The sequence below is a fragment of the Macaca fascicularis genome, chromosome 6, assembly GCF_037993035.2.
Source record: "Macaca fascicularis isolate 582-1 chromosome 6, T2T-MFA8v1.1".
In the NCBI taxonomy this organism is placed as follows: Eukaryota; Metazoa; Chordata; class Mammalia; order Primates; family Cercopithecidae; genus Macaca; species Macaca fascicularis.
In genome coordinates, this window is record NC_088380.1 from 181,656,786 (window position 1) to 181,680,873 (window position 24,088).

General features: G+C 41.9%; 1 long non-coding RNA gene across 16 annotated transcripts in view; it reads right to left on the reverse strand.

Moving 5' to 3' along the window:
- Positions 1-24,088, reverse strand: part of LOC135971475 (uncharacterized) — an 88,019-nt gene that overhangs the window by 40,120 nt on the left and 23,811 nt on the right. For 8 of the 16 annotated variants that reach the window (XR_012414363.1, XR_010587723.2, XR_012414359.1 and 5 more), the window contains one exon: positions 19,074-19,191. The exons of 2 other annotated variants lie outside the window; for them this stretch is intronic. This is a non-coding gene — a long non-coding RNA (uncharacterized lncRNA). Of the gene's footprint in view, positions 1-13,270; positions 16,776-18,155; positions 19,192-24,088 lie in introns of those variants that run through there. 6 more of the 16 variants (XR_012414365.1, XR_010587722.2, XR_012414355.1 and 3 more) reach the window with 3 other exon arrangements.

The window sequence follows — 24,088 nt, forward strand, 5'->3', positions numbered from 1 at the left end:
CACACACACACACACGTATACACACACACACACGTATACACACACACACACACACACGTATACACACACACATATTCTTTATACATTTATCCATTAATGAACATTTAGGTTACTTCCACCTCTTGGCTATTGTAAATAATGCTACGAAGAACAGGGGAATACAAACAAGAGGCCCTGTTTTCAGTTATGTTGTATATATGCCCAGAAGTGGGACTGACGGATCATATGGTAGTTCTATTTTTAATTTTTTGAGGAAACTCCATACTATTTTCCACAGCGACTGTACCATTTTACATTCCCAACAACAGTGCACAACAATTCTAATTTCTCCATATTTTAACCAACATTTGTCATTTTCTGGTTTGTTTTTGTTTTTGATAATCGGCCATTCTAGAATGTTGCTGTCTAGTATCCTTGAATTTCTTTTTTTTTCATTTCTTTTTTTTATTATTATACTTTTAAGTTCTAGGGTACATGTGCACAATGTGCAGGTTTGTTACATATGTATACATGTGCCATGTTGGTGTGCTGCACTCATTAACTCGTCATTTACATCAGGTATATCTCCTAATGCTATCCCTCCTCCCTCCCCCGATCCCATGACAGACCCCAGTGTGTGATGTTCCCCTTCCTGTGTCCAAATGTTCTCATTGTTCAATTCCCACCTATGAGCAAGAACGTGCGGTGTTTGGTTTTCTGTCCTTGCAACAGTTTGCTCAGAATGATGGTTTCCAGCTTCATCCATGTCCCTACAAAGGACATGAACTCATCCTTGTTTATGGCTGCATAGTATTCCATGATGTATATGTGCCACATTTTCTTAATTCAGTCTACCATTGATGGACATTTGGGTTGGTGCCAAGTCTTTGCTATTGTGAATAGTGCCGCAATAAACATACGTATATATGTGTCTTTATAGCAACATGATTTATAATCCTTTGGGTATATACCTAGTAATGGGATAGCTGGGTCAAATGGTATTTCTAGTTCTAGATCCTTGAGGAATCGCCACACTGACTTCCACAATGGTTGAACTAGTTTACACTCTCACCAACAGTGTAAAGTGTTCCTATTTCTCCACATCCTCTCCAGCACCTGTTGTTTCCTGACTTTTTAATGATCGCCATTCTAACTGGGGTGAGATGGTATCTCATTGTGGTTTTGATTTGCATTTCTCTGATGGCCAGTGATGATGAGCATTTTTTCATGTGTCTGTTGGCTGCATAAATGTCTTCTTTTGAGAAGTGTCTGTTCACATCCTTTGCCCACTTTTTGATGGGGTTGTTTGATTTTTTCTTGTAAATTTGTTTAAGTTCTTTGTAGATTCTGGATATTAGCCCTTTGTCAGATGAGTAGATTGCAAAAATTTTCTCTCATTCTGTAGGTTGCCTGTTCACTCTGATGATAGCTTCTTTTGCTATGCAGAAGCTCTTTCAGTTTAATTAGATCCCATTTGGCTTTTGTTGCCATTACTTTTGGTGTTTTAGACATGAAGTCCTTGCCCATGCCTATGTCCTGAATGGTATTGCCTAGGTTTTCTTCTAGGGTTTTTATGGTTTTAGATCTAACATTTAAGTCTTTAATCCATCTTGAATTGATTTTTGTATAAGGTGTAAGGAAGGGATCCAGTTTCAGCTTTCTACATATGGCCTTGAATTTCAACTTGATGAATATTCTTTACTGTTTCTTGTAAGGCAGGTATAATGGTGAGGCACTCTTTCAGCTTTTGTTTACCTGGAAAAGTATTTCTCCTTCTTTTTTTTTTTGAGACGGAGTCACGCTCTATCACCCAGGCTGGAGTCCAATGGGCAATCTTGGCTCACTGCATTCTCCGCCTCCCAGGTTCACACCATTCTCCTGCCTCAGCCTCCCAAGTAGCTGGGACTACAGGCACCCGCCACCATGCCCAGCTAATTTGTTTTTGTATTTTTTAGTAGAGATGGGGTTTCACTGTGTTAGCCAGGGTGGTCTCGATCTCCTGACGTCATGATCTGCCCACCTTGGCCTCCCAAAGTGCTGGGATTACAGGCATGAGCTACTGCGCCCGACCCTCCTTCATTTTTGAAGAAAAGTTTTGCTGGATACAATATTCAAGCTGGACAGGATTTTTTTCCTTTTGGCACTTTCACTATATCATCCCACACACTTCTGAATTACAAGGTCTCTGCTGAGAAATTTGCTGATAGTTTTACACAGACTCTCTTTTATGTGGCATGTCACTTTTCTTTTACTGCTTTCATAATTTTCTCTTTGTCTCTGACTTTTGAACATTTGGTTATAATGTGTTTGGGTGATAGACTTTTTGATTCATCATTTGGAATCCGTTGGGTTTCTTAAATCTGATGTTCATTTACTTCCCCCAGACTTAGGAAGTTTTCAGCCATTATTTCTTAGAATAAACTTTCTGCCCCTTTCTTTCTCTCTCTATTCTGCTTGTTCTGGAACATTCATAATGTATATATTTTTAATGGTGTTCCATAATTCCCTTAGGCTTTCTTCATTCTTTTTTCTTTTTGTTCTTCTGATTGGATAATTTCAAATGACCTGTCTTTGAGTTTGCTTTTTTCTTTTTTTGCGTGATCAATTCTGACATTGAATCCTTTAGTGAATTTTTTAGTTCAGTTATTTTATTATTTAGTTCCAAAATATATAATTCTTTTTTATATTTTCTGTCTTTCTTGATTTTCTATTTTGTTCATGAATCATTTTCCTGAGCTCACTGAGTATCTTTATGATGGTTATTTTGAATTATTTTTCAGGTAATTCACATACCTCTTTCCTTTTTTTTTTTTTTCTTTTTTCTTTTTTTTGTTTTTTTGAGATGGAGTCTCACTCACTCTGTCATCCAGGCTGGAGTACAGTGGCATGATCTTGGCTCACTGCAACCCTCTGCCTCCTGGGTTCAAGCAATTCTCCTGTCTCAGCCTTCCAAGTAGCTGGAATTACAGGCTCACACCACCACGCCCAGCTGATTTTTTGTAGTTTTAGTAGAGGTGGGGTATCACCGTGTTGGCCAGGCTGGTCTCAAACTCCTCACTTCAGGTAGTCTACCCACCTTGGCATCCCAAAGTACTGGGATTATAGGTGTGAGCCACCGTGCCTGGCCACATATCTCTTTTCTTTAGGGTCAGTTTCTAAAGATTTACTTTTTTTTTTCTTTTCTTTTGGGCCATGCTTCTTTGTTTCTTTGTATACCTTGTAACTTTGTGTTGGGATTTATGCATTTGAAAAAAACAGACACACCTTCCAGTCTTTAGTAACTGGCTTTGTAAAGAGAAATGTCTTTACCAAGCAGCCTGGTGTGACGTTCTGAAGTGTCTCAAACATTTTCTGTGGAGACGTCTTCTCTGGACTTGTGCATGTAAATTACCAATTAGAGAGATTTACTGTTTTCTTTTTTTAGCACTCATAATATCTTGCTTTCCCTGGCGTCTGTTTGTAGTATTGCAGGTTCTCTGGATCTCTTTTCAGCCTCCTGGTTATTTTCCTCAGAACTTCCCAGGCTTCTAGCGCATGTCAGATCCTGTCAGTGCTTTGAGTTGTGCAAGATAAAAACCAGTTTTTTTTTTTTTCAGAAGCCTCCACCACCACCCTACCCCCACCAAAACTGTACTAGTGGATGCATGCTAAGTTATTCTCCCCTCCCTCCAACTCCCAAGGAAGAGGTCACCAAGGCTGTGTCTGTTATACTGCTGGTCCTCTGGCTATGTCTATTATATTGCTAGCTCTCTTTTGTTTTTATTGGCCCCCAGACACCTAGAGTATGCCAGGCTCTGTCAGCACTCCCAAACAGGTGAGAAATAGATCAGTCTCAGCCTCCCAAATGGACGGAATGTTGGACACACACTTCAACTCTTTCTCCAGGAAGAAGCCAGGAGCTGGGAGTTTCCCCCAGTCATGGCATGCTGAGCTGGAGAGAAGAGCTTAGGCAGATGGGTGCTATGAATTTTTCTACAGTTCTGATGCAACTGGTTTTGTGCTTGCTGGAGGTGCAGAAAGCTCTTAACTGTTTTTGAGATTTCTCACAAAGGGAATTGGTTTATGTATTTTTGTTGATTTGGTGTCTATAAAGGAAACAAGGATTTTGGGCTTCCTACTCTGACATTTTGCTGGCCTAAATTAGTGGACTTTGAGTAATGCAGATTGCTCTCCATAACGTGGGTGGGCCTCATCCAATCAGTTGAAGGGCTGAATAGAACAAAAAGACTAACTTCCCCTAAGCAAGAGAGAGAATTTTTTGGCAGACTACCTTTGGGCTTCAACTGCAACAGCAGCTCTTCTTGATTCTACAGCAGACTGCCTTCAGACTGGAACTCACCATTGGCTCCATTTTGGACTTGTTGGTTTCCATAATAAGTCAACTTTTTATAATAAATATCATGTATGTGTGTGTCCCATTGGTTCTGTTTCTCTGGAGAACCTGGAGTAATACAATGGCTAAAACTACTGGTACAAATCAAGGCACCATGCTTTACTAATGTTTTTGAATTCTTTATTGCCACATGTTGAAAATAAAAACAAAATGCCAGTTTCACTTGGGAATGTTCTTCATGAAGCAGAAAATATATTGGTTTTATTAAATCTTGACCCTTGAGTAAATATCTTCTTAATATTCTGCAACAATGCAAAATATATATAAAGCACTATTGCTGCAGGTGAACTATGACCGTTAACTCAAGGAAAAACACTCTTGTGCTAAATTGGCAAGTGGAATTAGCTACTTTTTTTCTTGGAACTCCAGTTTTGTTTTGTTTTTTTTTAAGAATAACTGGAAGACTATTCAGACTTAGGTATTTGGCAGACATTATCTTGAAAATGAGTGAAGTTAGCTTATCACTTGAAAAAAAAATGACTGACAGTATTTTCCACCAATGATAAAATTCAAGCTTTAAAACAGCAATTAAAATTTTGAAAATTGTGTTTGTCAGAGTGAGATTGTTATCTTATGAATACTTAAGCTTTTCTGATGAGATCAGCAGTAATAATAATGACTGACATTTGATGTTATAGAATCAAATGTGTTAACATGTTGGAAAATCTGCATGATTCTGTGAGCCAGTACAAAATCACCTATTGGTAAAAAACTTATTCAAAATACCAGAAGGGCCAATGGATTTTAACACAGCAGAAGATAAAAAGTTTAACGATAAGGTTTCACATAACACACAGCAACTAACCTTTAAGAAACTATTACTTGTGCACTTTTGATGTGGTATTAAATAAATATATCTACAGTTGTTTGAAAAAACTATTGAAATATTCCTCTTTTCCAGCTACACAGCTCTGTAGTCCTCACATGTTTCAGCCCAACAATATCTCACAACCTATTGAATGCAGGAGCAAATAGGACAATTTAGGTTTATTATTAAGCCAAACCCTTAAGAGACTTGCAAATTTTAAAACAATGCCACTCTCTTCACGAATGTTTTTCTGTTTTGGATAAAAGTTATTTTTAATAAAAATGTTTTTTATGCACATAATGGGTTTGCTATTGTTATTTTATAGTGAACTAATCAATATTAAACATGTTTGGTTTTAGTTTCTAAATATTGGTGGATACAACTCACGTAAACAAAATCTCTCTGCAGACTTCAATACATTTTAAATATATTGAGGGGGGACCGGGCGCGGTGGCTCACGCCTGTAATTCCTGCACTTTGGGAGGCCGAGGTGGGTGGATCACTTGAGGTCAGGAGTTCAAGACCAGCCTGACCAACATGGTGAAACCTTGTCTCATACTAAAAAAAATACAAAAAATTAGCCAGGCATGGTGGCAGATGCCTGTAATCCCGGCTACCTGGGAGACTGAGGCAGGAGAATCACTCGAACCCAAGAGGCGGAGGTTGTGGTGAGCCGAGTTCATGCCACTGCACTCCAGCCTGGGCACCAAGAGTTAAACTCCATCTCAAAAAATAAATAAATAAAATAAAAATAAAAAATAAAAATATGAAGGGGTCTTGAGGCCAGACGTTTTGCTGCAGGGTAATGTGACCGGGCCGTTTCACCGGAGGGGCTCAGTTGCCCGTGTTCATGTGTCTTTTCTCTGGGCTATGTGGTGCGTTGCATTATTTGTCCATATAATTTTATTTTCTCCCTGCCTTTGCCATGAATCTGGGAGAGGTGCACTTCCCTGCCGTTTGGAGCTGTGTTTGGCCACATGACTTGCTTTGGCTTTTGGAATGTAGAGCTGAGCTTTTAAATGTTTTTGTGGGTGTCCTTTAGTGTGCCCTTTTGTCCTTTGTTATCCAGCATAAGAACATGAGACAAGTAGCCACTGGCCCCAAATGGGGAGATTCATGAAGAAGACCTTAACCCAGCCTTCAGTCTGGAGCCTCCATGAGCCTAGATGAGCTAAACTGAACCCCAGCCAACCTGCAGGCTCACAAGTATGAAAAATAAATGTCTGTGATTGTAAGCCAGTGAGAGTTGGGGCTATGACCCAGCCTTATTGTAATGGAAGCCTTATTCATACAGAGTTCCAGAGAGGACTTCTGTGATCTCCTGCCTCAGGTGGGTGTGGGTGGGTGTGTAGGGATAAGGCTGGCTGTGGGCCTTTCTCACAGCTGAGTGGGGGAAGAGGATTTAAAGGGGTTGGGGGATGGCATCATCATGGAGCGTGTGGACCTTTCACCTAATCCTCTTGTATTGAGTATGATCCTTCTACTCACACCCGTGTGCGGTGACCCAGCTCTTAAGTCCCTTTGATTGGACATCTAGAGAAAGGGAACCTCCAGGGTTGATGAAAGTGCAGCTGATAAACTATGCTTAGTTTTATCAACTGTGCTATTAAAAATCTGATGAAGGTGCAGGATCTGCAATTCCTTTCGGACCTGTGGACTTTCACAATCGATACTTCATTCCTTGTTATGGCTGGATGATAGCTTATTTTATGAACGTACCGCATATTGTTTGTCTATTCAACAATTGATGGACAAAGTGACCTTTAAAAATGGTAAATCAGATCATGTCACCCCCTTTCACAAAATCCTCCAGCATACCAGTAACAAAATTCTCATGGCCAGCCAGGCCTTGCAAAACTGGCTTCTGTCCACCGTTCTTACTTCCTTTATCACGTCTCCCCTCTTGGCTCATTATATTACCAATCACACTGGTCTTTTGTTTGGTTCCTTGAAAATCCTAAGTTTAGACCTATCTCAGAGCTTTTGCACTTGATTTTTCTTCTGACCAGGGTGCTCTACCTTCAAATAGCTGCTCCTCCTTCAAATAGCTGCTCCTTTCCTATCCTCCCTGTCATTGCCTCTGTGAGGCCTTTCTACATTCTCTACTCAAAGTATTCCACACACCCTTCAACATTTCCTTTCTAACCCTCAGTATTGCCCACTTTTGCCTAGTATTTCTACTTGTTCTCCTGTTCATGGCCTTTCTCTCTGTAATATAAGCTTCAAGAAGGCAGGTGCTAGCTGACACCTTTACTGCTCTATGCCTGGACATGGGGTAGGCCTGGCACAAAGTGAGTGCTAAGTCTGCATTCAATGAATGAACGAATTTAAGGTTATTTTTATATATTCCAATCCTGTAAAAAACTCCTGAATTACTCCTTTTATCACTTCCTGTGATAAGCAGAATAATGCCTCCTTCCAAGATGTCTATGCCATAATCCCCAGAACCTGTATGTTACTTTACATGGCACAGTGACTTTGCAGATGTGATAGAGATTACAGACACTGAAATTGGGAGATTATCCTGGATTATCTGGGAAGACCAAATCTAATCATATATGTCCTTAAAATTAAAGATGCATTTCCAGCTGAGACTTTTCAGAGAGATTTGTTGCAACATAAGAAAGGTCAAAGAGATGTGATATTGCTAGCTTTGAAGATGAAGGAAGGGACCATAAGCCAAGGAATGCGGGTGGCCTCTAGAAGCAGAAAAGTCAAGGGAACTGTTTCTCCCCTAGAACTTCCAGACGAAATGCAGCTACCTGCCCCTGGATTTTAGCCCAGTGAGACTTACGTTGTACTTCTGATGTCCAGAGCCGTAAGTTAATAAACTGGTACTGTGTTAAGGAACAACAGTGTGGAAATTTGTAATGGCAGCAATAAGAAACTAATATGTGACCTTGCCTCTGTTTTTTCTTTTCTTTCCTTCTTAGATGTTTGACTGAATTTAAGTCAGAATTTACTTGAATTTTCCCAGTGGTGACTAGTTTAAGCTTTCAGTTGGAATTTTAAGAGAGAGCTCTAGTTCAATTCTAGAAAAGTAAAGAAAATTCGATTTTGCCCATCTGACTTGTGGCCTGGCAAATATACATGCACTATGTATGGTTCTAGGATTCTTAGTGTGTCATTGAAGCTCTGCTTAGTTTATCAAATGTGCTATTAAGAATCTGATGAAGGTGCAGGGCCTGCGACACCTTTTGAACCTGTGAACTCTCGGAATTGATACCGTCATTGATCCTGATTTAAAAACCTATGCATGAGTTTAAGAAGCATGTAAACCACTAAGCTTTTCCTGCCATCGTAGGCTTTTGTATCTCATTGCTACCCTCTTGGTGGCAGCCGCCTTCCCTCAGATGAGTGCCCTCCCTGGCTTCTGATGCATTTGTAGTGCCATCAGCTGCTTTAGACATCTGGTTCCAACTTTGAGAGCTCTTCCCTGATGGGTCCCAAAGTAGCAGGCACTTGGTCGCTTCCTCCACCTCACTTTCTGTCCCAGCAGAACAACGAGACAACATTTATATCTTTCCTTGCGCTATTCACCTGGTCACACATTCAACAGCTATTTAACAAGAGGCACAGAGATTCTAGGCATTGTTACTGGTATAGGAGGATCAGAAATGAAGAAGTCTGACCACAAACAAATACAGAAGTCAACGATGTAGCATGTCAGCTGAGCAGAAGTGTGATGGAGAAAAGAAGAAAGCAGAGTAAGGAGAACATGCATGGGACTCCTGGTTCAGATCGGTGGTTGGGGAAGACCTCATTGAGGAGGTAACATTTGAGCAGAAGCCTGAAGGAGGTGAGGGAGTGAGCCAGGAGGCTATTGGAGGAAGGGCATTCTAGGAAGAAGGAGAAAGTGCAAAGGCCTTGATGCGGGATTCCACCTGGTATGTTTGGAAACAGCAAAGGAAGCCAGTCCCTGAAGGGATGAGTGAGGGGAAGTCAAGAGAAGGTACGCACAGAGAGGTAAGAGGTGATCTGATGGGCACAGGCTTCGTGGGCCACAGCAAGAACTTGACCGGCTTTTCCTCTGAGACTGGAGCCCCTGGAGGATTAAAGCAAAGGAGAGGCCTGAGTCTTTGAAAGTTTTGCTCCAGCACTGTGCTGAGCATAAGTACTGCGGGAAGAGTGGAAGCAGGGAGACCCGTTAGGGAAGGGTTGTAGAGAGGATGAGCACCTGGATCAGGATCATAGTGGTAGGACATGCTGGGATACTGTAAATATTTTTAAAAACTATTACGGAAAATTTAAAGCATAAAAGCAAAGAGAATAGTAAAATGAAACTGAGTAACCATCACTCGGCTTCCACAATAATCAACTCAGGATCATCTTGTTTCCTTGCTACCCACCCTGCTTCTGTATTATTTTAAAGCAAATTCAAGACATCTAATGATTTCATCTGTAAATATGTTAATAAGTGTCTTTAAAAGAGGCCATCTCATTACCTCCATACCATTATTGTACTAACAAGAAGCAACAAGAATTCCTCAAGATCTCCAAAAATGTCTAGCCCATGTTTGAAAGTCAAGCCAATGGAACTTTCTGATACATTGGATCTGGGATTGAGAGAAAGAGAGGGGTCCAGGATGTCAAAAATTTAGGGCCTGACAACTGGAAAAATTGTTTTACATTTACTGAGATGAGAGAGACTGTAGGAAGAGCAGGTTTTGGGGCTGGGGGTGGATAAGAATTTGCGTTTAGGCATTTTGTGACTTGCAGTACGGGTCTGGCTGTGTAACAGGAACGACCAGTGGATTAAATCAGAATTTTCTCCCCCTCTCATACAACAATTCTGAGAATAAAGCTATGCAAGGATGGTTCAGTGGCTACTGTGCTGGGGACTCGATCTCCTATTTTGTTGCTCTTCTATCCTTAAAAGAGCTTCCATCATGTCCTCCAATGGAAGGTGGAGCTCCACCCTCACTTCTACAGGAAAGAGAGAAGGAGAAATGAAGGGGATATGTCTTTTCTTTAAAGGCAAGACCTGAATGTGGCAGATGCCACTTCTCATGTCCCATCGGCCAAAACTCACATGGCCACATGTAGCAAGGAAGTAAATACAGGCTCTAGCTAAGTAGCCATATTCATAGCTAAAACCCAGAGGGTCTATACTAATGGAAGAAGGGGAGATTGGATGCTTGGAAACAGCTACTAAAAGTTAAGTCTGAGAGGCTAATGGGCATTCACATAGAGCTGTTGAGTTCATCATGGGTCTGGAGGTGGGCTCCAGTTGGGGATGTTTATCAGAGAGTTACCAGCATAAAGATGGCATTTCAATCCAAGGGACTGATAAATCCTCCCAAGAAGCATAGCCAGAGAAGAGAAGAGAACCAACACTGAGCCCTAGGCCCCTCTGGTATCTCAGGGTTGAGGACATGAGGACACATCAGTGCAGGAGACCATGGAAGAGTATACACTGAGGTAAAAGAAGAACCAAGAGGGTGGTGTTTTGGAAGCTGAGTGGTAATTTTGTGGAACTAAGTCGAATAAAACCCTCAGGTTTTAGTAGCCCAGGCAGGTGACCTGTTTATAATCTCAAATTGAATTTTGAGCCTTGCTATGTAGCCTATATATTAAATATACTCTTCAAATTTGAAAAGTATCCACTTAACCATTTTCAAAAGACACTGCAACCAATAAGAAATAAGGAAAATTTACCTTATTATTAAAGATTATAAAACTTTACAATGCCTTATAGTTACTTATGTGTATTTTCTCCATTCAATCATGAATATACCTCTAATGCAGAGACTGTGTTTTATGTAATTGTGTATTTAATTCTTTTTTTTTCTTTTTCCAACTTTTCTTTCGGGTTCAGGGGTACATGTGCAGGTTTGTTACATGGCTATATTGCCTGATGCTGAGGTTTAGGGTACAAATGATCTCATCACCCAGGTGCTGAGCATGGTACCCAACAGCTTTTCACCCCTTCTCCCTCTCCCCTCTAATAGTCCCCAGTATTTATTGTTGCCATCTTTATGTCCATGAGTACCCAGTGTTTAGCTCGTACTTATAGGTGAGAAAATATGGTATTTGGTTTTCTTTTCCTTCATTAATTTACTTAGGATTACAGCCTCCAGCTTCATCCATGTTGCTACAAAGGACATGATTTTTTTTTTTTTTGGCTGCTTAGTATTCTGTGGTATGTTTGTATCACATTTTCTTTATCCAACCCACCACTGATGGCCACCTGGGTTGATTCCACATCTTTGCTCTTGTGAATAGTGCTGTGATGAACATGAGTGCATATGTCTTTTTGGTAGAACAACTTGTTTTATTTTGCATATATACCTAGCAGTGGGATTTCTGGGTCCAATGGTAGTTCTATTTTAAGTTCTTTTATCTCCAAACTTCTTTCCATGGTGGTTAAGCTAAATTGCATTCCTACCAACAGTGGATAAGTGCTCCCTTTTCTCCACAGCCTCACCAACAAATGTTGTTTTTGACTTTTCAATAATAGCCATTCTGACGGGTGTGAGGTGATCTCATTGTGATTTTGATTTATCTTTCTTTGATGATTAGTGATGTGGAACATTTTTTTCATGTGTTTGTTGACAGCTTGTATGTCTTCTTTTGAGAAATGTCTGTTCATGTCTTTTGCCCATTTTTAAATGGGGTTATTTGTTTTTAGTTGTTCAATTGTTTAAATTCCTTATAGATTCTGGATATCAGTGCTTTGTTGGATGCATAATTTGCAAATAGTTTTCCCATTCTGTAGGTTGTCAGTTTACTCTGTTGATAGTTTCTTTTGCTGTGCAGGAGCTCTTTAGTTTAATTAGGTCCTGCTTGTCAATTTTTGTTTTTGTTGCAATTGCTATTGAGGACTTAGCCATAAATTCTTTCCCAAGGCCAAAGTCCGGAATGGTGTTTCCTAGTTTATCTCCTAATATTGTTATGGTTTGTGGTCTTACATTTAACTATTTAATCCATCTTGAGTTAGTTTTTGCACATGGTGAAAATTTGCATCTGGTGAAAGGTTGTGAGTTTCATTCTTCTCCATATGGCTAGCCACCTGTCCCAGCACAATTTATTGAATAAGGAGTTTTTTTCCCCCATTGCTTATTTTTGTCAACTTTGTTGAAGATCAGATGGCTATAGGTGTGCAGCTTTATTTCTGGGTTCTCTATGCTGTTCCATTGGTTTATATGTCTGTTTTTGTACCAGTACCATGCTGTTTTGGTCACTATAGCCTTACAGTATAGCTCAAACTTGGGTAATGTGATGCCTCCAGCTTTGTTCTTTTAGCTTTGGATTGCTTTGGCTATTTGGGCTCCTTTTTTGGTTCCATATAAATTATAGAAAAGTTTTTTCTGAAATGATGTGAAAGATTACTTTGGTAGTTTGACAGGAATAGCATTGAATCTGTAGATTGCTTTGGGCAGTATGATGATTTTAACAATATTGATTCTTCCAATCATGAACATAAAATGTTTTTCCATTTGTTTGTGTCATCTGTGATTTCTTTTGGCAGTGTTTTGTAGTCCTCCTTATAGAGATCTTTCACTACCTTGGTTAGATGTATTTCTAGATATTTTATTTTATCTTTTTGTGGCTATTGTAAATGGGATTATGTTCTTGATTTGGTTCTAAGCTTGAACAGTATTGGTGTACAGAAATACTACTGATTTTCATACATTTATTTTGTATCCAGAAACTTTACTGAAGTCATTTATGAGTTTCAGGAACCTTTTGGTGAAGTCTTTAAGGTTTTTTAGTTATAGAATCATATCATCCATGAAGATAGATGGCTTGACTTCTTCTTTTTCCTGTTTGGATGCCTTTTATTTCTTTCTCTTGCCTGAATACTCTGGGTAAAACGTCCAGTACTGTGCTGAATAGGAGTGGTTGTATTTAATTTTTTATCTCCCTTACTATGATGCCTGGCATATTACAGATGCCCAATAAATATTTTTGATTTAAAAAGAAACATATTTTTGGGAATTCAGATTTGACCATAATTGTGTGTTGAGAAAATTGTCTCTTGATATGGAAACTTCCCTGCCTTTCTTCCCTGACTTTCTAAAATATCCTGTATTCAGAGAGCATTTTAGTCAGTCCAGGCTACTATAACATAAATGCCAGCGACTGGGTGGATCACATAACATGCATTTATTTCTCACACTTCTAGAGGCTGAGAAGTCCAAAACAAAGTTGCCATGTGATTTGGTTCCTGGTGAGGGCACTCTTTCTGGTTGCCAGATGCTATATCTTCATATGGTGGAGAGAGAGAGATTATGTTTCTCTTGTCTTTTTAAAATAAGGGCACTAATTCCATGCCTGAGGGCTCCACCCTCCTGACCTATCACCTCCCAAAGGACTCACCTCCAAATACTATCAACTGGGGATTAGGACTTAACAACATAGAAATTTTAGAGGGACACAACATTCAGTTTGTAGCCAAGGGACTACAAATGGAGTCAGAGATGAAAAAGATGGGCTGTCCCCCAGGCTGAGCCTGGGAAATGGGAGGCAGAGTGGCTTTGGGGCAAAGTCAGAAAAATCAGTTTAGGCCTGAGAGGGCCTAAATGGGTGAAGGTAATTAACTAAGTGCAGCTTTGGACTGGAGAGTTCAGAGAGAATTGGCTCCAAATATCCAGAAGCAGATCTCAAAAGAGGAATGAGAACTAAGAGCTCTCTTGGTTCCTGACAAATTTTCTGATTCGTGGCCTTTTGGTAAAACTCCCTTATTTTGAAAGTAGCCTGTGTGTTTGTTCTTTATAATCAGTCATTTCTTGGGGATGGTTGTAAATTAAAGATAAAGTTTTTTTACTATTTATATTTTTCAAATATCCTGCAATTATCATAGCATTGCTTTTATTTTTATTTATTTACATATTTACAGAGACAGCCTGTTGCCCAGGCTGGAAGCTCACTACAGCCTCAAACTCGCGGGCTCGAGTGATCCTTCCACTTCATCCTCCAAGTAGTTAGGACTACTGGTATGCATCACCACTCCTGGCTAAAGTTTAACTTTTGTAGAGACATCATCATCATGTTGCCCAAGCTGGTCTTTTACTGGTATACATTTATGAGGTACAAGTATAATTTTTTTATATGCATAGTAATTTTTAATCAGAAAATAATAGTATATTTGGGTCTAAACACAAGTTAAGGAGGTGAGGAGAGGCTGGTGGTCCTCTAAGGGCTGGGGTCCAGCTTGGAACTGGAGCCCAAAGAAGACAGCAGTTAGAGGGGGCAGAGCCACGGGGGTCCGCCAAGGGCTGTGGGGTGGGGAGCAGAAGCAGAGATGGCCTGCTGGGCCTGAGTCAGGCCAGAGCCCCTCAGGAGCCCCCCAGAGCCTGTGGGTGGAGGGGAGCGCTATTTTGCCTTTCCCTCTCCTGAAGCCTTGGCAGCCCAGGTGAGGAGATGAGAGGTGCTGTCAGGCTTGCTAAGTAAGGTTAGGGGGCCGCTGTGGCCTCCAGTGCTGAAGGAGAGGCCAGATCCATCAGCTCTGCTGGCCCAAGGCCCCACATTTTTGTGTGTGTGCACCCCAGCACAGACACTTCTTGGTTTCTCAGTGGAGAGCACCCTCCTTGTCCCCTCTGCCACTAGAAGCTGCAGGAGCTAAGAGATCACTGCTGGGCAGCCCCACCTGGAGTGTCTTGTCTTTCATCGCCTTGGGGTGGTTGTGTTTGTTAACCCTCCTTTCTTGATCTGATTGAAATGAATGGGCCAAGTAGCAAAATATCCATGATTGCCCTCCCAGGCTGGAGTCTCAGGACCTGTGCTTTGGAAAGCCTCTTCTCATCCTAGGAGCAGTGACTGTGGCACTGACTCTACCCACACTCACTGCAGCGTCACGGTCCTGGGAGTTTTTACTGACTCTCTTGCCCTGAGATGCATGGTATTCTGTAGGGTTTGCCTCATCTGTTCTCCACTGTCTTCCCTACTCTCACATCATAGCCCCAGCTAACACCTGACACCTCTAATTCTCTCTGCCCACAGTGACCTTTCTCACTGCCTGGAAACACCCCCACCTGCGTGCTTCATGGGTGTCTTGAACTCTGTATGTTCAAAACTAACTTTTCTGTCTTCACCCCAAAGCCAGTGTGCCTCCTCATGTTCCCAAGCTGAGACACTTAGTGTCCCAAACTGAAAACTGTTCCCATTTGAAACTCCTTTTTGTCCCTCGCCCCTCCCTCTCCTATCTAATCAATCACAAAGTCTAACCATTTCCACTCCGACAATAACCTTAAATCCACTTTATCTTACCCATCGCTACCATTCCTACCTTGGTTAAGGCACTATTACATTTGTCTCTAACCACTTCCTTGTTGGTCTCCCTGCCTCCCTTAGACTTCCCCATAGATCCTCCCACAAACCCTTCCAGAGTGATTTTTCTAAGCACCAGAGCTGTCATGCCCCTGCCTAATGCCCTTGTCTCTTTTTCCCCACCAGCCTGACTCCCCGTCACTGTGCCCTGGGTTGCAGCCACACAGGGCTGCCACAGTTCCCTGGGCAGCCAAAACCTTCATGCTTTTTCCTCCATGTCCTTTCCCATTCTCTAGACTCAGCGCAGACACCACTTTTCTTGAGAAGTCTTCCGAGCTCCGTGAAGAACACTCTGTCCTTCCTCTTACTTCCCACAGCCCCGTCTTCTCTTTTACCTTGGTCCTCATGGTGCCGCGCTGAGATTGTTAATAAGCCTGACTGCCGTTGGACTGCACGACACCTCAGGGGCAGGGCCCCTTGTCACATTTAGTTTTGCACTCTACCAAGTACCTGGTCCTTAGTAAATGCTCCTACCATATGGAAAGAAAGACAAAAAGAAGGACTCAGTGGAGATTTTCTACTCAACCTTGTTGTGCTGGATTTTTAATGGCTGCCTCCTCACCAGGCATCCCCACTTCATGTAACTATGGCTCCTGCTATCTAGGAGGTACCCTCTCCTTCTGTCTCGGAACGCAATGCTCTGGGGGCAGCTCACGCTCAGGCCTGAGCAGAGCCAATCAGCACATCACATTCCTATGGCTTCGGTGAATCACTCCCTCCCCGCCTGCTTCACTTTTCATCTTTTAAGAAGGTTCTCTTTCCTGCTAGACTTGAACCAGGGGAGATGTAAGTCTGGGGCTGCTGTCACCTTCTTGCCACTATGTGGAGCCTGCAAATGACAGTGATTCCTGGAGGGGAGCAGAGCTGAACAGGTACAGAGGAGGTGAGGCCTGGTTCCTGAGTGGTTTACCCCTGGACTTTTCAGAAAACAGAAATGTAGTGGGTTGAAGAGTGACCTCTTTCAAAAAATTCATGTTCACCTGGAGCCTCAGAATATTATCTTATTTGGAAATAGTTTTGATTTTTTTTTCCAGACATAATTAAGGTAGGGATCAAGATGAGATCACACTGGAAAAGATGGGCCCTAAATCCAGTTAGAGGGTAGGAAGGCCATTATTCCGTCCTAATAAGAGACAGAGACAGGCACACAGAGATAGAGAAGAAGGTCATGTGTTGATGGAGCCAGAGACTGGAGTGAAGCCCTCCCAAGCCAGGGAGTGCCTGGGTCCACCAGGTGCTAGAAGAGGCACTGAATGGATGCTTCTTGAGAGCCTTTGGAGGGAGCATGACCCTGCCGACACCTTGATTTTGCACTTCTGGCCTCTGGAAGTGTAAGAGGGTAAATTTTTATGGCAGCCCTAGAACACTAATCCCAGAGCCAATAAAGATCCCTCCTCCCCCGACCTTTGTAAAAAATGTAAGCCATTTTGAGTTTTTTTCCCCCCTTTGCAGGAATCCTCATTGGTAAACTGGTGGAGTCCAGAGCAATTGTGCTTGACAAATAAAACCCAGTGATCTGGGTGATGAAAGCATAATAGCAAGACCAATCATGAGGAATCCTCAGGGCCCCCGATGAGGAGGGAGGTGAAGCTCCAGCTCTGCTGTACCTAAAGTCTGACAAATAAATGTCCTGAGAATGGAGGAGGTCTGGAGGTAAACGTCTTGTCTCCAGGTCTAACATAAACTACTTTTTGATGAACTTGGGAAGAGCTGACAACCCTCCATGAGGGATGAGAGGCAGAGTGAGGTCCTGGCTTGTCACCCTTGTTAGTATTTGAGTTTCCACATAAAAAGAAATGCCTGAGTTTGACTCCTCTGCATGCCATCCTGAGCACACATGGTATTTCTTATCGAAGTGCTGGGATGGGGAGCTTAGTGGTCCCTGTCTCCTAGACCACTACCAGGTGACAGAAGCACAACACGAACCACATAGATCATTTCAAGTGTTTTTGGCGCCACATTAAAAGGTAAAATGAGGCCGGGTGCGGTGGCTCATCCCTGTAATCCCTGTACTTTGGGAGGCTGAGGCGGGTGGATCACCTGAGGTCAGGAGATCATGACCAGCCTGGCCAACATGGTAAAACCCCATCTCTACTAAAAATACACAAAACTAGCCGGGTATGGTGGTGGGCACTTGTAATCCCAGCTACTCAGGAGGCTGCGGCAGGAGAATCGCTTGAACCCAGGAGGCGAAGGTTACACTGAGCTAAGGTGGTGCCACTGCACTCCAGCCTGGGTGACAAGAGTGAAACTTCGTCTCAAAATAAATAAATAAATAAATAAATAACTAATTAATTTTAAAAAAAGGTAACATGAAACAGGTAAAATTAATTTTAGCAAATGTACATTTGATTTAACCTAATATATCCAGCAGGTTATCATTTCAACGTGTAATCAATATAATAGTTATTAATAGAATATTTTTCATTGTTTTATGGACAGGGGTCTCTACCAGCAGAGCACGTCCATGTTCTGTGTGCCTTAGCACCAGCTTGTGGTTATCAGCAGAGGGATTTACAAGTTTTACTCAAGGCTCTCACACCCTCCAGTTCCTGCATCCAGTTTCCATGACGCCTCTTTCATTTTGGATCTGCCTGTCATCCACATTTCTCCATCAAGACTCAGCACCCCACCCTTTAAAAATAACATTTCAAATCATTCTTTCATGCAGCATGAGATTTTTGAGCTATGATTCACTTCAAATTTCTGCAGGGCTTAAGTGCTTTAATTTCCTTTAAAATAATGTTGGGAGAAAAGTCAAATAGCCCAGTGGAAAAATGTGCAAAGGATATTAACAAGCAGTTTACATACAAGGAGACACATTTGAGCATCATAAAAAATGCTCAGACTCCCTAGCAGCTGGGAAAGTATAAATCAAGGCAACCCTTTTTCCTACAAATGGGAGTTTGATACTGTTCAGTGTTGGTGAGGGTGTGGGGAAGTGGGTAAACCATGGGTGGGGGTGTTGTTTCCAACAATTTTCTAGAGAACAAATTTGACAGCATCTAGAAAGCTAAAAATGTGCACACCCTATGGCAGTTCTCCTTCCCGTCTTCCTCAGAGAAGTTATCTCACGTGCACACCAGGAAGCAAACGGGAGAGTTTTGTAAATGGTATTGGTGGTAATAGAAAAAATTTGGAATTACCTAAATGTCCTTCAATAAAGGAACATATAAATACATCATGATAGGCTCACATGAATAACGATGATATACCAATTAAAAAGAACGAGATAGATCTACATGCACTCATACAGCAAGAACTCTGAAGTTATACAGCTGAGGGTCAAAAAACAACTTGCAAAATAATACAAAGAATATGGTACTATTTGTATAAAAAGGTTACACTAAACAATACTAACATACTTTTATAGGTAATCACGCATATGTTTGTAATGATAGAGGGAAGCTTTGGGAAGGAGACACACTAAATTGATGACAGTGAATACTCATGGGGAGACACAAAGAAAAGTGGGGCCGGGCACGGTGGCTCACGCCTGTATTCCCAGCACTTTGAGAGGCTGAGGCGGGTGGATCACGAGGTCAGGAGATCGAGACCATCCTGGCTAACATGGTGAAAACCCATCTCTACTAAACATTAGTTGAGCATTGTGGCACTTGCCTGTAATCCCAGCTACTTAGGAGGCTGAAGCAGGAGAATCACTTGAACCCAGGAGGCGGAGGTTGCAGTGACCCGAGATCACGCCACTGTATTCCAGCCTAGGCGACAGAGCTAGACTCTGTCACCAAAAAAAAAAAAAAAAAAAAAAAAAAAAGAAAGAAAGAAAGAAAGAAAAGTGAGTTTAAGTGTGGTGGCCAGAGGAGACATCAGCTTTATGTGTAGTATAAAAATATTTCTGGGAATATTCACGTATTACTTGTCGACTTTAAAATTAATGGAAAACACGGGTGTGAGAGCACCTCCTCCCCGTTCCTGGCAATGAGAAGCAGAGGCAAATCTTTCTATTAATACTTTCTGGGCCATCTGATCTCATTTTATTTTACCCTGAGTTTCTGAGCCTGTGAAGGGTTCTGGTGCTTCCTCAACTCATGGTATGACGTTGGAAGTTTCCTTTTCTAGGCATCAGTTTCATCTGTAAAATAAGACATTTCTGCCAGATGATACCTTATGTTTTGTGGCTGCAAAGTATTGAGTCCAAATGACTAAATCAGATTGCTGTTTCTAGAGGAAAGCTAATCTAACAAAAACTCCAAATCAGATGTGAATCGCTGATTCCAATGGCCTGTTTTTTTTTTTCAAAATGAGCTTGGCTGAATTTTATACAGCCATTGTTTCACCATTAAAGTGTGTCACAGATAATGACACACAAAATAAGATAAAATGTAAGAGGCACAATGCTTCATGAAAATACTATCTGGTATCAAATGTCACATTGTTGATTCGTGACTGAATGCCAAAGTCCTGACTTTCCCAAGAGTACTGAGATGGCTTCCAGAACAGTAGACCGTGAATCTAAATAGGAACAGTTAGAGAAAATTGAAAGACCAGTCCATTTGGGTGCACTGCAAATTTGTTGTATAATAAATAATTTGTCTGGCTTCTGTCACCAGTTCCTGGGAGGTGGCCTCTAAAACACTGGAATTTCCCAAGTGATAGAAGTGTCTTTGTTTTTTGTGGTGGGTTCCTCAGACCACACCTGAGCTTATGTTAATGAGATAACTTAGAATGGAGACTGAGCATGTCAGAAAGACCAGCCATGTGATTAGAGAATGAGGGCCAAACGATATCAGCCCAACCTCTAGCCCAGCCTATAAGAAGGCATCTAGAGTTGGAGTCTCATGGCCAATGATTTAATCGATCATGCTTACATAATGAAACTCCAATAAAAACTCTGGACATGGCAGCTTGGGTGAGTTTCCTTGGCTGGCAGTACTCTGTGTATTGTCACACACTGATCTAAAGAGTCCTGACTTCACAGGGAGAAGACATGGAAGCTTCATATTTGGGACCCTCCCAGAACTCTGTGTCTCTCTCTCTATGGCTGATTCTGTGGCTCAAGCCTGTAATCCCAGCACTTTGGGAGGCCGAGACGGGTGGATCACGAGGTCAGGAGATCGAGACCATCCTGGCTAACCCGGTGAAACCTCGTCTCTACTTAAAAAAATACAAAAAACTAGCCGGGCGTGGTGGCGGGTGCTTGTAGTCCCAGCTACTCGGGAGGCTGAGGCAGGAGAATGGCGTGAACACGGGAGGCGGAGCTTGCAGTGAGCTGAGATCCGGCCACTGTACTCCAGCCTGGGCGACAGAGCGAGACTCCATCTCAAAAAAAATAAAAAATAAAATAAATAAATAAATAAATAAAAATAAAACTGTAATCACAAAGATAGTGCTTTCCTGAGTTCTGTCAGTTATTTTAGTGAATTATCAAACCTGAGGGAATAATAAAAACCTCTTGCAATGTTTTGGAACTGGTTTGAGTTGGCCCAATCTTGTGCAACAATTTATTCATCCAGCAACTATTGAGTGCTTACAAGTCAGATGAGATCTCTGCTCCCATGGAGCTTAAAGTCCACTAGTGGAGACTTTCCAAAGAGCAACAAAATGGCTAACACTTGCTGAGTGTTTACATGTGATTCTAGGGGCTGTCCTAAGTGCTTCAGTGACTTATTTCACTGGGTCCTCATAACAATAACATGAGGTATAATTATTAACACAATCAGCAGATGAGGAAATTAATTAAAGCCCAGAGGGATACACTGACTTCCCTAAGATGACATATCTGGTTGGGACTGAATATGGAATTTTCTCCACATGGTTTGATACCAAAGTCTACACTCTCAAGTAAATAAACAAATGAGCATAGAATGGAAAATTGTGTAAGTGACATCTCCTCTTGGATGTCTGAGAGGCATCTCAAACTCAACCATCTAAGCTAAACATCATACCTTTTCTCCCCCACTTCTAGCCCCCAAATGCTTCTCACACAAGCTACCCTATCTTAGCTGATAGCAACTTCATCCTCCAAGTTTCTTATCCCCAATCTTGGAGTCATTCTTCATTCCTCTCTTTCTGTCACATCCTAGTTAAATTCATTGGTTAATCTTGTTAGTTCCGTTACAAACATTATTATTATTAATAATTATTATTATTGCAATCTGACCACTTCCAGTGTTCCCAGTCTTGCCCAAGCCACTATTGTTTCTGGTTTGATGGCTTTCGTGGCTTTCTTTGTTTTTTTGAGACGGAGTCTCACTCTGTCTCCCAGGCTGGAGTGCAATGGCATGATCTCGGCTCACTGCAAGCTCCACCTCCCGGGATCCCGCCATTCTCCTGCCTCAGCCTCCCGAGTAGCTGGGACTACAGGTGCTGCCACCATGCCCGGCTAATTTTTTGTATTTTTAGTAGAGACGGGGTTTCACTGCGTTAGCCAGGATGGTCTCGATCTCCTGACCTCGTGATCCTCCCACCTCGGCCTCCCAAAGTGCTGGGATTACAGGCGTGAGCCACCATGCCCGGCCTTTAGTGGCTTTCTAACAGGGGTCCTTGACTCTAGTCTTGCCCACAAAAGACTTTACTCAGTGTAGAAGCTAGAGTGATTCTTTTACAGTATAAATTAGGTCATGCCACTCTCCTCTGCTTAAAACCATGCAATAGCTTTCCTGCATCTCATTAAGAGTAAAAGCCAAAGTCCATGATCTACATTCCACTAGCTAGGATATAAGCTCTATGAAACCAGAGATCATTGTTTTATTCATGGATGATACATAGAGGGTGTTCAGTAATATGGCTGAATAAATTAATGAATAAGCTCATTTTAACTACCCTTCTAGACATCACAGATCAAGTATGAAGACGAGTATCTTGTTGGGAAGAAGTTTAATAGAGTGGTCAAGAGCATGGGTTTTGGTTGGTTGGGCTCAGTTCTGGCTCCCTTACTTCCTAGATGCATAATCTTGGCCAGGATCCCTAACTTTGAGAACTGTTTCTTCGTCTGTAACATGTGGATGATAATACTTAGCACTTCCCTCATAGCTTTGTATCTGGGATGAAGTGAGAAACTGCATGTGAGGTACTTAGCCCAAAGAAATAACTCATCAATATTAGTGCCTACCCTTGGCACACAATAACTTTTGAGAACTTTTGGCACCAGATACCCAGAGTTGAGTCAAACCTCACAAGTTAAGGCTCAGTTCTCCACAAAACTATTCTCACTTTAGACATCAATCGCAACTTCAGGGATCCCAAGGCCACCAGAACTTCTGACCAACTGGTTACAAATTTGGGGGTTCTTACTACTCCGTCAATTCACTAGAATGATTGACAGAATGCAGGAAAGCGGTCTCTTTGTGATTACAGTTTTATTATAAAGCAAACAAATCAGAATCAGCCATAAGGAGAAAGAAGACATCGGGTGAGTTCTGGGAGGTCCCAAACATGAAGCTTCTGTTTTTTCTCACTGTGGAGTCAGGACGCTTTAACATATCAATGTGTGACAATACACAGAGTATTACCAGCCAAGGAAACTCACCCAAGCTGCAATGTCCAGAGATTTTATTGGAGCTTCATTACGTAAGCAGGATTGATTGAATCATTGCCCATGAGACTCAAACTCTAAGCGCCCTCTATTAGGCTGGGCTAGAGGTTGGGCTGATATCACGTGGCTGAAGGCTCCTGTTCCCTAATAACATGGCTGGTTCTTCTGACATGCTCAGTCTCCATTCTAAGTCACCTCATTGGCATATCAGGTGTGGTCTAAGAGATCCACCACAAAACAAAGACACTCTTATCACTTGGGAAATTCCAAAGATTTAAAGGCCACCTCTCAGGAACTGGTGACAGAAGCCAGCCAAATTCTTTATTACACAGTAAAGAGGAAGGAGCATGTTGAGAGTCATTGCCATTTTCATCTCAAATCTCCTCCCTGCTTTTATGAAGCTGACCCTTCTCAGCTCATTATGTCTTGTTATCTCCAGCTCCCCACATGATAGACTGACAACCTTCTCAGTCCTGCTATTTGATTGTCCCCACTGAAGAAAGCACAGGTTTGAATTTTCAGTGCCCAGGCCCCATACATGAGTTTATTTTCTCTCTACAGTCTTGTCTTTTTCATAGGACCCCTTAACTGACGGTGTTCCCCAGGGCTCTTCATCAGGGACCCATCTTCTCACAATGTCTTGTTCATACCCAAAGCTTCAATGTCCGCCTTTCAGCCAACCACTCCCTTGTCTCTCTCTCCAGCCTGAACCTTTCACCTGTGCTGCAGATTCCCATAAGCAACCTCCCACAGGGCACCTGCTCCTGGCTCTCCACAAGCTCCTGTTGGTCAGCATGTCCCTGAAGAAGCTCATTTCCCCACCTGCCAAACAAATTTCTTCTCCATGATTCCTCTCTTAGTATTGTCTTAGTCTGGTTTTTTGTTGCTGTAACAGAATATCACAGACTGGACATTTCATAAAAGAAGAGTTTTGTTTGCCTCATGTTTCTGGAGGCTGAGAAGACCAAGGTTCTGAGGCTGCATCTTGTAAGGACCTTCTTGATGTGTCATAACATGGCAGAAGGCATCATGTGGAGAGAGGACAAGAGCATGCATATGTGATCAAGTTTCTCTTCCTGGTTTTTTTTTTTTTTTTAATACACCAGTCTCATCATGGACCCCCATCCCGAAGACCTTATCT